Here is a 15,426-nt window from a genome sequence, read left to right as displayed (position 1 = left end):
ATTTTTGAGATCCTTAACTTGGCGTCTTCTCAAGATTCCTATAAATTGAGTTACTGGGGACCTTTGTTTCCAATACCTGCCTTTTGCAGAGGAAATAGTCCCAGACACAGGGAAGTGTGTCCTGGGTGCCCCACTTGAGGGCAGAGGCTCGGCAGCCCACTCCTGATTGCTTTATGGGCACCTGGCTGCTGTCCTAAGGCAATTCGTACTCAGATTCACGGAACATTTATTGAGCACCTACTGAACATGGAACATTTATTGACCACCTTCTGTTAGCGAGACAGGGCTTTGAGAGCTATCTTCCTGTCTCCTTACTTGTCACAAGTAACAAATGCTTCTGCTTTAATCAAAAGTACTTGGTGTGTTCGCTGGCGAAACACCCCTAGTGAAGGACTCACTGAGTCCAGTAGCAATTTCTGGCGGCTCTGGTGGGACATGTGCCCTGACCAGGGGCAAGGGGAGTGGGCCACACTGGAGTGAAGAGGGCTTATTTCCTTCTGGTGTTGGTCAGGTTGTCCTGGTTTTCTTGGTCACATGCTGTTCTGCATGGTGTCTACCACCCAAAGGTGGACAAAGTGGCCACTGGACTTAAGAGGGTTAGAAAAATTCAGAACTGATAATAAATGCAAATATCAGTCTCACCTTTGACTAAAGTAGAATCTGAGAAGCACTCAACTGGCCTTGGGTCCCCGGTTTCATTCTAGATTTGAGTCTGCAAGTTCTGGTTTCTGTAACTCTGGAAGGCTGTGTTCCTCCTGGTAAGGAGCCAGAGACCTCTGTGGGCATGAACTTCGTTCCTACCATTCTGGGGAGTGTGTCCCTTCTGGTGGAAAACTAGAGGCCTCTGGGTTTAGAAGCTATGTTTTCTGTGACTGGGGGAGGTTGAGTTCCTTTTTAATAAGAAACGAGATCCCTGGGTGCAAGGAACAGAGGTCTGGAAAGGGTCCCTGAAATCACTTTTCCGAGTGGCAGAAACTGACTGTCAGATGTGGGTTGGCATCCCGAGGCTTTGGTCTCTGGTCTGGTTTCACCCTGGATTCAAGTCCCAGGGTTCTGGTTTATGTTTGGGCCTTATTTGTCTGGTCTGTCTATGTATGATTGTCTTATCTGTTTGAAAAACAAAGTTAGCTGTTGAAACTGAGTTCCTTGGCAACTGTAGAAAAACTACGTTCAGGCTCAGGAGAAGCAAACTCTGGTACCTATAACTTACATTAGTTGGCCCTTGAGAATGGCTGTCTCCTTGTGGTATATCAGGATGAGAAACGCCATTTCTTTCCCCAGCTGTAGTCCACTGGGATGTTTTTAAAACTGGAAATCCTTTGGGTATCAACCCTTGACAAAAGACAGATGATTTGTCTTGGTAATGTTGCCTGGCCCCAAATATTCATTAGAAGATCAAGGCAAGTGGCCAGAAAATGGGTCCCTAAGTTGTAACACCATCCTGCAATTGGATCTTTACTGCAAAAGCTTAGAAAAATGGGATGAGATCACATATGTACCGTGCCTTTGGTGCTTTACCAAAATAAGGGGTTGCAGCAACACCAAACTCAGCCCAGTCACCAGATCTGGAGACCAGCTGCGGAAGTGGTGCCCACCGCAACAGACAAGACAGGGCTGGCTTGAGCATCATGGAAGTCTCCTCCTTAAGGAGATGAAGGCTGCTGGTCAGAGGCCAGGAAACAGGGGAAAAGTCAGAAACATTAAACAGGAGGCAAATGAAAAACCATCAGCATCTCAGAAAGGATTAGAGAATGCCTCTGAGAGTACACAACTCTTAATTCAGATGCTCCTGAGAGCCGCTCAGTGGTTGCGCTCTGTACCTCAGAGGGCCCCCGACATTTGAAAGAAGCTGCAGAAAGTAGCAGTGGGTCCAAATACCCCAACTTCTCAGTTGGTGGATATTGCTTTGGGGATGTTCAGTAACTGAGATATGGCTGAGGAAGTAAAGGAGGACAAGAAACAAAGAGATGGGCTGCTCCTTCCTGTCTGTTGGCCTCCAGTGCATGTCAGGGAACCCATGGGCCCCTGGTGGACCAACAGGGGTGAGTAACCCCAACCCTCCACCAAGGACCAAGGTGCAGCCCTCGGTGAAGCTGGGGCCCAATCGGTGTGCTTTCTGCAAGGAGGGAGGACATTAGACGTGGGATTGTCTTGACAGTCCTCAGAGAAGGAGGGCTACAGAACTCCCATGATGCCCACGATGCCACATGCAGAAGAGGCCTCACTAGGCCTAGGGGCCCCCCAGTCGGGATATAAATCCAAGCTGCCCAGAGGAGCCCCGGGTTGCCTTAGAAGTGGAAGAGGAGAAAGGAGAATCTTTAATAGATACTGGAGTCACTTGCTCAGTCTTGACCACTCCGAAAGGACCACTGTCCAAATGGGAGTGTGCTAAGAAAGGGGCACCAGGCAGATCTAATAGGAGGCTCTTTTTAGAACCATCGGCATGGAAACCAGGACCCTCCACGCTGCCGTGCTCCTTCCTGTATGTCCTGAGTGTCCATCGTCTGTTAGGATGGGACCTGCTCTCAAAATTTAAAGTCTGTGTAAGTGGTGAACTGATGGATGGGCATATCTCTCAGGAGGGGGAAACATGGCTTTTACTAGCCCTGGGAGAGGACAAAGGAGAACCCGAAAACTTATGGGCTCAAGTTCTGGTAGGAGGAGCTAAAAATGGTCCCAATTCAGAACTTAGGGTCCCTTCGGAGACCAGTTGCCTATTTCCAAGCAATTGGACTCTGTTGCAAACAGATGGCCTCCAGGCCTTAGGGCCTAGTTAAGTAATTTCTTAAACCTAGGGAGTTTCCTCGAAACTTTTTTAAATGGCTTATCAAGATAAACAGATATTCAGAACCTCATTGGATTTTTTTTTTTTTGGCCTTCTCTCCTAAGCTAAATGAGGGAAAGAAAAACATTGCAACACGGGTGGATGGGTATGTCAGTCCTTTAATATCATTGAGGTGGCTTCCCGACTCTTTGAGGGGTTAAAAATAGCTGCCTGTGTTTTATAAATCTAGTCTTTACAGGACCACAAGTGTGGCTCCGGAAGCAATCCAAAGCCTGCCAATCTTTTTCACTATTCCCCAAATCTCCCCTGTTTATCTCTAGAAGCTTGTAAGTATTGAGAAAAATTTTTTTCTGGTCTTAAGGTGACAGAAGTTTCTCACCTGCATTGCTTCTCCTAGGCCTTCTCCAGGTACTCTTGTCTAAGCCATCTTTGTAAAACTGCAAATTTCAGGAAGGTAACCCTTATCAAAAGAAAAAAGAAGAGGCGGGGTAGGTAATTTGGAACTGGACTTGTCTAGGACAAATACAATCCTTAAGTATCTCCTCTGTAAATATTAGTAAAAAGTTGACATTCTAAACCGATGACCTTGATTTGTTCCATCTGCCAGAAACCTAGTTTGAATCCAACCTCTTTTGTGGCTGATGGTTTTAGACTGTTGTACCTGATTCAGGGCTGACCCGTGTGTCAAATGCTGCAGGTGAGCCCAGCAAGACAAGAGCTGAACACTGCTGGATTCAATCGTGGGGACCTGGGTGCCGATGCCTGTGCCCAGGCCATCAGATGGGGGTGGGCTGCACGAGGCATGGTGGTGGTCCCACCAGGAAAGATGGTTACTGTCTCCCTGTGTAGCCTGAGGGGGCACTGATACCCCTGCAGACTGCAGGGAGAGCAGACCCTTTGAGGGCCCACTTAACTCTTTGCTCCTTGGGCAACTTTGCAGGAGAAACACTGCAGAGTGTTAAAAGTGGGGTGAAAGTGGAGAAGGCCTTGGAAGAGAAATATTTCCTTAAATATAAAGTTTGAAGTGTAATGACTGGTATTTCTGACCTGGCAACCAGTTATAGCAGCTCTGTTCAAGAGTTTGCCCCTTTACACGTAGATGTTCAGTCCTGCGGGATCTCAGATTTGCTAGGACTGGAAAGCCAGCTAATCCAGCCCAGTCGTCCTGAAGTTTAATCCCTGGTAACAGGTAAAGAGCTCAGGATTGGGGTTGGGCAGGCCTGCTGCATTCCCAGTTCCAGCTCTCCTCAGCCTGGAGACCTTGGCCAGTTACCCAGTTTATCTCAGTTTATTTATCTGTAAAGTGGGATGGTTGTTCTAGCTGGCATGAGCACGACATGTTGGTAGAGTGCTCAGCTCCCAGCCAGACACAGAGGACACACTCAGTACACTGCAGAGACCTGTCTAGCTCAGCTACTGATGCCTGTCACCCACAATGATGGGAAGCCCACCACCTGCAAGGCAAACCATCCCCCTTAAGAACGGGCCACTTTGCATGACGGTCAAGTGCACAGACTTTGGAGCTAGATGGCCGAGGTCTGAGCCCCAGTCTTACCCCTTACTGGTGGTATAGGCCTGTGCAAGTTACTGACCTCACTGAGCAACATTTTGTTCATCTATAAATTGGGAGTAATGATTGTGGCCACTTTATAAGATTATGCAGTGACGCAGGTATAGTGTTTAAGAACCGTGCTCAGCCTGTAGTCAGTACCTGCTATGTAAGTGTTTCCTTCGTTATACAGATAGTGACATAATGTTACAGAACTCAGCAAGCCAATAATTGAGAGACAAGTGTTGGTTGGAAAGGAATAAAGTTTGCTTTATTCAGGAGGCCAGTAACCTGGGGAGAAGGAGGGCTCATGTCCATAAACCAACTCTGAAGATTCTGCTTGACAATGAAAGTTTTTAAAGGGAGAATCATTTGTGGGGGACGGGGGAGGTCAGACTCTTTGTCATCTCCCACTGTGTGCAGACTTTCTTCTGATTGGTTGGTGGGGAGGTAACGGCGGTGTTTCGGGAATCCTGTGCTCAGCCTGAAGCTGCCGTCCTCCACCTGGGTGGGGGCCTCAGTTCCTGCAGAAGAACTCAGAGATATTGTTATGTACACTCCTTGAGGAGGAACCAGGGCTCTGCTTTATTGCTGCACAATTGCTTCCTGATGTTCCTCCCTCGTCTCTGCCTTCCCTCTCTTCCCTGATTAGCAACTGGTTGAATCTGTCCTTTGGAACTCAGGGAAGGTCAAGGAGGCTGAATGAAGCCTATTTCCTACAAACAAGAAATTTTCCTACAAACAAGGGGACACGGAAAGGATTTGTACCTGGGAGGGCCCCTCAGGGTTCTACTGTGAACAACTGTTGTTTTCATCTGATCAGTAGAAAGTTCCCTTGTCATCAAAAGGGAGCCGAAAGGACATGGGAATGGAGACTTCAGACTATTCTTGCCTGGGGGGAGGGTGTAGCTCAGTGGTAGAGTGCATGCTTAGCATGCATGGGTCCTGGGTTCAATCCCCAGTACCTCCATTAAAATAAATGCATAAATAAATAAACCTAATTACCTCCCCCCGCCAAAGTCTATAGACTGTCCTTGCCTGTTGTGCATTTATGTCCCCTCTCCCATGTTGTTGACTGTGACTAGCTCTTTTCTGGGTCAAGATGCATAAACCCATCACCTGGGTTAACCAGAGTCTGAGAAAGGTGCACGTTCAGAGGATGGTGGGCACCCCCCAACGTGGGATTTCTCCCTCGTGCCTCCACCTAACCCCCTCGCAGAGCTGCTCCTTACTGGCTGCAATGGTTTCTCCTCCTCTCCCACCACAAACACACTTGCAGATTTGAGCAGTGCGTGTGACATTACCAACTTAGTTACAGCTCTAAGTCCTGTGAAGAAAGAGCGATCACCCATTTCCTCACCCGCCTCCAGCCCAAGGAGGTCAGCTCGGCTTTGTGTCAGAGGCAGGAAGTTGAGAAGAACAGCCTGGATGATCACTCACCTCTGCAACCACCCACCCCCTGAACCCAGTGCGCTTCTGCTGGCTTCCCCCACACCCCAGGGCGGCCAGCGCAACAGGGAAAAAAATACCAAGTGGTGCTGATGAGAGCGGGATTGCAGCAGCGTGACCCCTCCTTAGGTGAGTCCTCCTGACTCCTGTGACCTCCGTGGCCTCACGCAGGTAACGGAGACAGGACCTGTAACCTCCAGAGCAACAGAAACTAAAGAGCCAGACTATGGAGCACTTGCTAAATGCCCAGCACTTGCAGACGCAACCTCTCATCAATCTGGCTCCCCTGTGAGGTGGCTTCTCCTCAGACTCCTGTTACCCTCAAAGGGAAAGGGAAAAAGACCCCAGTTCTTGTCTCACCTGAAAGAGAAGAATTCAGACAGGAGACGAAAGCATTGTGTAGTGCAAAGGTTTTAAAGGTTTTATTAGCAAAGAACGGGAGGCAGGCTGAGCCAGGGGCAGACAGCGGTGGTCTTTGTTTGGTCCCCTGTCTTATACCCTCGCTTGGAGGTGATCTCTTGATTGATGGACCGCTCTTGCCCCTGGAGTGCTTAGTCATGCTCAGCCCCTTTGCATATGTCCTTATCCAGGATGCACACAGAAAACCCATTAGTGGGGTTGCCTAAAACACAATATTAATTATATTACAATGAGCATTGTGGATCATGTCCGGTTAGGTCTTTGTCACTACCTCACAAGCTGCCGCCGTTGGGTTCTAACTGGTTTCTTGCGGGCACTCATTTAGAGGAAGTAAAGCCCCTTTATGCTGAAGGCAGGCATACCCCACCATCTTCTAGACCATCTTCCCTCTCCTCCACCTTATCTGCCCAGTGCTCGCACTTATCTAAATACCTAACCCTCCTATCTTCCCAGATAAGGGAACTGAGGCTTCTCAAGTTCAAAGAACTTGTCCAAGGCCTGTGGCCATGCAGAAAGAAGCAGAGCAAGACCCAAACCCTGGTCTAACTGATTCCAAACCCCACCTTCCCACTGGCCTGCTGGTTCCCTGCTAAGTGACAGTTGCCTCAGTGGTGAGACTCTAAGCCGGCCAACTACAGCTTCAAAAATCTCCTCTACGAACTGCCCACCCATTAGCTCTAGACCTATTTCTTAGGCCTATGCTTATTCATTTGTTCATTCAGCAGATAAGTTCTTGTGCACCTGCTGCGTGCTAAAACTGTACCACAGTCTGGGGTCACAGTGGTGAGCCAGACAGACCCATCTCTGCCCATATGATGCTTACATTCTTTGTGGGAGAGGCAGTCAGAAAACTGGATCACAGAAGAAACAGTGATATAAAGCCATTTCAGGGAGCAGAGAGTGCTATGAAGCAGGGCAATGGGCGTAGAGACTAATCACAGGGAGACTTTTTTAAGGAAATTACCTTCGATTCAAGACTGAACAAAAGGAATGGGGTAAATGAAGAGCTTATGGGAAAACACATAGAAGAACAAGGAAAGAGGGCAGCAGGTGTAAAGGTCCTGAGGTAGAAATGGGCTGGTGTATTCAAGGAACAGCAAGAAGAAGGCTGATGCAGCTAGAAGGGGTGGGGGTGGGAGTGAGGAAGAGCCACAGGAGATAAGGTTGCAAAGGAAAGCAATGGGTGGATGATGAAAGACCCGAGAATGAACTCTAGGGGTCAAGGCGGAAGTGAGGAGACCAGCAGAGTGAGTTTGAACCAGCCTCTACTTAATTGCCTGTCAAATGAATGAAGACTGCTGTCATATTCCTCATAAATCTTTACTTCTCCACTAAATATTTTCAGTTCCTTCAACTGTTCCTCATATTTTCAGTTTCTTCAGCTGTTCCTTCTACAGCAAGGTTCTGACAATCTTCCAGTCTTGCCTTGGAACCATTGACTTCTTGAAGCTCCGTCCCACATCTATTTCTGTGATTCCTCTTCTCCATCTGCTCCACCCACTGGCCCATTCTCCTACCTAAAATCTGGCTTTCTTTTCTTACCCCTGCTGATGATAAACTGGCTGATTATTGCAGCAGCAGACTTGGGTGGAGGAAGAAGCTGAGTCACAGTGCAGTTGCAAGAAAGGGCTCAGACAGCCCTGGGGGGACCTCTGAGGCTGGGATGACTCTTCAGAGTTGTCCTGAGCTGGGGCAACGGGGCCAAACTTCTGTCCCCATGTCAACCTGTCATTGGCTAGAGGATGCTGGGAAGGGGCCTGATGTGGCTCTTTTCTATCCAGGCAATAGTCCCCGGGGCTGGAGAGCAAGTTCTTTGTCCTCAGTGAGGACCTGGGTGGCACATCACAGCATCCACTGTAATGACCAAAGCAGACCAGGAACTGGGGCGAGGCCAGGGTCTCTCTCTGCATCTCTAAGCTTTCCTCTCCTCTGGGTGTCATCACTCAGACACTCTCTCCCCTTGAAATAGCATGTATGGCCACAGGCATTTCCAGACCTATGTCCTACCAGCCCAAATTTTCCCCCTAGTTCCACCAAAAACCCAATGTTGAACTCTTACTGGCCCAGATAAGTGCCCATTCCTCGGCCAGTGATTGTCATCATAGGAATAACACTGGATCTGCTTTAACTTACCAAAAAAATGTAAGTAATTATAAACATTGGCACATTGTTACACAGGCTCAGTGAAATCAGGAATAAAAGCACAGCACCTGGAAATTAATGGGATGCTCCGTTTACTGCTATTGCTAGGATTTAAATGGTATCGAGGGTTGGTATCCAGGATGGAACATTCTGGAGCCAAAAGGAACATGAAATAGCTTGAACGAGTAAGCTGAAGTTGCATCTGAGGGACAGGGAGTCAACCAGGTTGACGATGTGGAGGGTTTTGATGGCAGAAGAATAGTCAGCAAGCGTGGAGAGTAGGTTGGCTAAGACTATAGAGGGTTTGAACGTGAGAGTAGGAGTGTGAACCTAGTTATGAAGGCCATTGCCGGTCCAGGTGGGGTCTGGTCTGCAGGGTTTGACACCTGTACGTGAGAAGTATAGAGATCGAGGGTAAAAAGTTATAGCAATTTGACAGAAGAAATGTGTGTCTGTTGAATCGAATCATAAAAAATTGGGACCTGTATTTTCTGTCTTTTTAATCTCATTTTTCTTGAAATTCCTTTTTATTGTACCCTACAAAAGCAATGACCCGTGATGGATTGAAAAAACTTTTTAGATTAAGTCTTTCACCCCTGCTAGTTTGAGAAGCACCATGGAGGACGGCGGAAGGCCATCAAAGTTTTGTGATAAATGACATGTTACAGGATTCTGCTTCTCCTAGAGGTAGATTAAACACTTGGGGTAGATTGAAGGAGAGAGAAAATGGACGAAGAGACGCCACATGGGAGGCTCCCAGGCCCGTCTAGGTGGGAACCAGCATAGGTCACTGAGAGAAGCAATCTTGAGAAGGAAGGAACCCAGGTCTCCTTTCACTACCAGAGTCCTGACCACATCAGGGCTTCCACGTGTGAGGGGACTTGTAAGGGATTAAGTACATAGGCACGGAGCTACTCAGAGCCCCCCATACTTCAGACACCATATGGAATAAATCTGGGACTCTGAGCACCATATTTGGGCAAGATGACACTGCCACCTGTCTGATCACGCAGACCCGTAATCTCGGGGTAACCTTGGCCCTGCTGCATTCCTGCTGCTAATCATGGCACTGCTGGGCCCCCCGCATCCGATCAGGACATGTTCTTTCTCCTTCTGAAACAACCCTTCCATCTCCTCCCTTCTTTCCAGTCCCCGTCCCCTCATCCTCTTGTCTTCCGTCTCTGCCCTTAATGCTCTATTGGTCTTAAAGTCACTCAGATCTTGTCACTCCCTCACTCTAAAACCTCTCAGGGCTCCCCATGATCTTGGGGGGAAAAACCAACTCCTGAGCAGGACATTTAAGACCATCACTGCACATCACCAACCCCACTCCTGAACTCCCCCTTCTCCCTCTCCTGTGCTCCAGCTGCCCCGCTTGCTGTTCCAAAACAGCCCCTTGCACTTCTGTCTGCCTTTCTTCCCGCAGCTCACTCTGTGACCATGAATTTGTACCTACTGAAGTTGGCAAACTCTCCAAGAACACTGCCTGAGCCAAAGGCTGCGTAGGGAAGTCCTAAGGGTTTCACTCTTGGGCTGGGCACTCGCCTGTGACTCAGCTTGTGATGCCTTCATCATTTGAGCAGAAAACAGGCGTAATGAAGCATCTGTAGGCTGGGTTTCCTGCATGTGTCCTCGCTGCCTGTCATCTAACTCAATCCCTATGACAGTCTCCTGAGGTTTTTAGCTCCATTTACATACAGGTTTACGCCGGTGCCTAATGCCACACAGTCGTAAGTAGCCAAGTGGGGATTTGAACCCAAGCACTAAACATACTGCTTCTTCATCATAGGATGAGATCTAGAAAGAGACCACTCAGATTCCAGGCCCTGCTCTGCTGGAAACCAGCTCATTTTAGGACTGTCACTTAATCTCTTTGGGCTGAGCTTCCTCATTTGTAAAATAAGGAGGTGAAACTAAATGTTTTTGCAAAATTCCTTCCTTCTCTTACATTCTTTGAGTAATAATAGTAGCTAATGTTTGTTGAGTGCTTATGATACACCTAGCATTGTGCTCAGCGTGGTTTTAAATGAATTATCTCGTTTAATCCTACACACCTTTAGGAATAAATGCAGCTATGATTCCCCTTTGACACATGAGGAAACTGCGGTTTGGAGACATTAAGTAGCTCTCCTAAGGTCACACAGCTAAGAAGCAGGGAAACAAGGTTCTAATGCAGAGAAGCAGACTCGGGAGTCCATGCTTTCAGCCTGCCTGGATCTCCGGGTCCAGGTCTTGTGTGAGCCCAAGCTCTCTCCTGCCTCAAGTCTGGGTCACGTGCTGTTTCCTTGCCTCAGACAGTCCACCCTCTCCCTCAGCTCACTTGTCCCTGGTAATTCTTGGCCACCAGGCAGGTCTCTGAGGTCCTTGGGGCTGGGTCAGCTACCTTCCTGTGAGCCCTCACCGCCCTTTGGACCTCCTCCATCATCTGCTTCTTCCAGTGCTCTGTACCTTCCTGGGTGCTTTTCCACCCTCCGCCCTGGGCTCTATGCTCCAAGCAGGGCAGGATTTGCCCTCGCTTCCCCAGGATGTAGAACAACGCGCTGCGCTGTGAAAGGACGATGCTTTCGCTTAGAGAGGCACTTGCTGAGGTGTCAAAGCAGAATGCTGCTTCACCTCCGCTGGTTCTAACTGGTGGAAGTGACCCAGGAAGCTAGACCCACTGCAGAAGTCACTGCAGACTCTTTTGTGACCGATCAACAAGGGACTTTTTCTAAGCCATCCTCTCCAGAGTGCATGCTGTCAATCCTTAGTTAGCATAGTCACCAGAAAACCTATTTTTCTTAATTCCTTAAACAGAAACTCTGAGTTTTCTCCTTCCAGAAAATGTGTCTGAATTTCTTCACGAGGATGGCATGTGAATAAACTCAGAATTATTATTATTATTAGTAGTAGCAACAGTATATTTATGTATGGCTCTGCATCTGATGGTCTTTGTATTATTCTTTGACAGCACATAGTAGGTACAAATATTGGTTGAGTGTCATAAATGCAATAACTGTGGTGCCAGGTGAGGGATGATATGGACATGGATGCCTCAGGAACCAGAAAGGATGAATCACCTCTCCAGGAGGTAACTGGGGAAGTGGTCACAGAGGAAGGGAGGGGTGAACTCGGGTTAGGGTGTCATCCTCTGCTTTTTCCGAATCCACCCACCTCTTTGTTCCAGCCTTCCTTTTACAGCATAGATCTCATGAGGCATCATTTCAGTGACATCCTTGGCAATATTCTCAACTCCTTGCCCTCGTGTCTTACCATCACCTCCAGTAGGATAAACTCAGACGTTCGCTCTCTCCACTCGGCACTCTGCTGGAGAAAGTCTTACCCACTGGCTCACCAGAGATTCAGAAAGCCATACTTTGCCCTCCACACTGTTTCTCCAATCAGTTCGCCCACCTATTCTGAAACCTCCAGCCCCTCAACTCCAACTTCACTGATTAAATAAAAGCTTCAGGTAGGAGCTCTTCAACTTCCTCCTAAGTGAGAAATCTAATGCCATCTGCTTCCAGTCTGATCTCCCCTCCCCTCTCCTAAAACCAATCCTGCATCTGAGCCTTGGAGCCCATCCACTTGCCTTCCCAGCAAACCACGTCCCGCTGTTTACCTGTCTCCTTCTTCCATATTCAACTACCTCCTCTCAAATGGATCTGTCTCTTTTTTAGTGAAAGATGTTTAAATCCCTCACATCTTTAAAGAAAAACAAATCTTTCCTTTGACCCTCTTACTCCTCTCCAGCTACATTTCACAGTCAAATAGCTTGAGAAAAATGAAAAAGGGTCAATGAGGATAAAAACTTCTTCCATTTCCATGCCCTGTTGTGGATTGGCTTTGACCTCATTTGCCCTTTGCTAGACCTCTTGCCAGGGTCACTGATGACTTCTGTGTTGCTAAACCCACAGATAGTTCTTGGTTCTCCTCTTGACTTCTCAGGAACATCAAACATTGTCGACTGCTCCCTTTTACTTGCAACACCCCCTTGTTTCCTTTGTCACACTTCCTCCTGCTTTGTCTTTCACTCCTCTGGAGGTCTTCATGGACCCTCTCAGTAGGAGTCGCCCACCTGTTTTCCCATCTGTTTTAATCACCATCTGTTTTCTAATGGCTGCTGAACTCCAATCTCCATCCCAGATTGCCTCTTGGAATCCAGATTCCTATATCCAATTGTTCCATATTTTCAAAAAGACTATTTTTTTTAGAGTAGTTTAAGCTTCACAACAAAATTGAGAGGAAGGTGTAGAGATTTTCTATACGTCCCCTGCCCCACACACGCATAGCCTCCTCCGTTATCAACATCACTCATTAGAGTGCTACCTTTGTTTTCTTTCATTTAATTTTTTTTCTTATTTGTTTTAGAGGGGTACATTTGATATTGAGGATGAACCTACCTTAATACATCACCACTCAAAGTCCATAGTTCACATTAGGATTCACTCTTGGTGTTGTACATTCTATGGGTTTGGACAAATGTATAATGATGTAAATTCATCATTATAATATTATACAGAATATTCTCACTACCCTAAAAATCCTCTGTATTCTGCCTATGTATCCCTCCCACCACCTCACCATGGGCCACCGCTGATCTTTTTACTGTCTTCATAGTTTTGCCTTTTCCCAAATGTCTTATAGTTGGAATCTTACACTATGTGGCTTTTTCAGATTTGTTTCTTTCACTTACTAATATGCATTCAAGTTTCCTCCATGTCTTTTCATGGCTTGACAGCTCTTTTCTTTTTAGTGCTGAATAATAGCCTATTGTCTGGAAGCACCACAGTATATTTAACCATTCACCTGCTGAAGGACATCTTGGTGGCTTCCAAGTTTTGACAATTATCAATAAAGCTGCTATAAACATCCTTCTGCAGGTTTTTGTAAGGACATAATTTTTCAACTCCTTTAAGTAAATACGAAGGATTGTGATTGCTGGATTATATGGTAAGGGTATGTTTAGTTTTGTATGAAACCACCAAACTGCCTTCCCAGAGAGGCTGTACCATCTTGCATTCCCACCAGCAATGTATGAGAGTTTCTGTTGCTTCACATCCTCATCAGTATTTGGTTCTTGACTTCTCCATCTAGATGCCCAAAATAGCACGTCAAACTCAAGACTGTGCTTGTGGGGGTCTTCCTACACCCTCCACACCAAATCAAATCTTCATCCAATATTTCATCTTTTAAGTGATGACGTGACCAACCAGACAGAAACCTAGAATTCTTCTTTGATACCCTCCTCCCTTGTCCTCTATATTCAACCCATTCCAAACTTTCCTGTTCATTTTGTCTTCTTAATGTCTTCTGGATTGGGCCAGTCCTCTTCAGCTCTGCTGATACCACTTCAGCCCAGGCTATCATCTTTCATTCAGACTATGGCAGAAGTCCCCTAACTGGTCTTCTCATATCTACCGTATCCTCTTTGTTGCAGCCAGAATGATGTTTTCAATACCTTGAAGTTACCATGAAACCCCCACTTTTAAAATATGCCAATGGCTTTGTTTGTTTGTTTTAAATAAAGACCAAAAGGTTAACCCTGGCTTACAGAACCTAGGTCATCTAGTCCCCACCCACCTTTCCTCTGTCATCTCCCATATTCCAACACTAGCCCCTCCTGCCCTCTATCTAGTCCAGACAAATGGTATACCTCCCTCCACAGGGCCTTTTTATGTGGGATTGCTTCCGAGTGGGACCCTCTTCTCCACCTGCTTTTGGCCTGACCCAGTCCTACTCATCTTTTTATCTCAGCCTACATCACTATATCATGTCATCAGCAAAGCATTCCCTGACATTAGCCCAGGCTTTTTTTTTTTTTATAGATAAAAAGTTTTTTATTTAATTAAGTATAGTTGATTTACAATGTTGTGTTGGTTTCAGGTGTACAGGAAAGTGATTATATATACATTCCTTTTCAGATTCTTTTCCATTATAGGTTATTGCAAGATATTAAGTATAGTTGCCTGTGCTATACAGCAAGTCCTAGATCCTGGGGCTAAATAATAAAAATAAATATTGATGTCTCCAAACACAGTGGTAGTAAACGGCAGCAGGTTATTTGAATGAGCGGCGCCGGCTGTTCATTTCCTAATGAAATGGGCTTTAAGATTCTCCAAACACTCAGAAAGTCAAGGTAATCAACAGCTCTCCCAGGCCAAGCTGGTTTGGGAGATCTTCCACTCCAGTTTGTCTTGTAAAATACTTTATTTACGTGCTGCAAGGGACACTACATCAATGTCCCAATGGTTCTAATGGAAATGAACAAACAATCTAGTTGAGCAAGTAATCAAAGAACAATAACAATTGTTCTGGTGATAAAGCCCCCCAGTTAGCAATTACTTAGCACTTCAAGTCACTTCATTTGGAAAATTTTGCCTTTGAGAAGGGCCGATTTTCTCTCTCAGAGGCCAATTAGATTAAATTAGGAGTGACACATTAGCTGGGGAGACTTAATTCATTTTGAGTTATTTGCAGCTTTAATTATAACTCAGATCCAGCCAGAGCCATCATTTGGAACAGTTTCTTGCCTCAGTGCACATTGGAGGTGGTTGGGTCCCTGGAAGATGCTCCCGCTGGTGTGCACAGCCAGCCAAGTGACCCAAGGCTGCTTCGCCACCAGATTCTGCCTTAGACCCATTCTCCTTAGATGCTGTGGAGAGTCACAGGAAGCGAGGACTCCTAATAAGACCTTTGTTTTGTAAAAACAGCTTTGTTGAGGTATAATTAACAGATGATACATTGCATATATTTAAAATATGCTGTTTGGTAAGCTTTGACATGTGATATACCTAGGGAAGTAAGTTCACAGTCAAAACAACAAACATATCATTGCCCCCCCCTCGATTTCCTCATGCCATTTACAAGCTCTCCTCCCAACCTCCTCCCTGCACCCCACCTCCTGCCCGCACACTGGGGAGCACTCACATGCATTCAGGAAGTCTCTGGTCTGCTTTTCGTCTTTATAGACTAATTAATTTTTATTGTCTAGTATTTCACGTAAATGGAATCATACAACATGCCTTCTTGTTTTGTTCTTTCACACAACATAATTATTTTGAGATTTGTCTACATTGTTGTTGGTATCAATAACCTCTTT

Source organism: Vicugna pacos, chromosome 4 (genome assembly GCF_048564905.1).
Source record: "Vicugna pacos chromosome 4, VicPac4, whole genome shotgun sequence".
Classification (NCBI taxonomy): Eukaryota; Metazoa; Chordata; class Mammalia; order Artiodactyla; family Camelidae; genus Vicugna; species Vicugna pacos.
The sequence above is the reverse complement of the archived record's forward strand: the minus strand, read 5'-3'. Positions refer to the sequence as shown.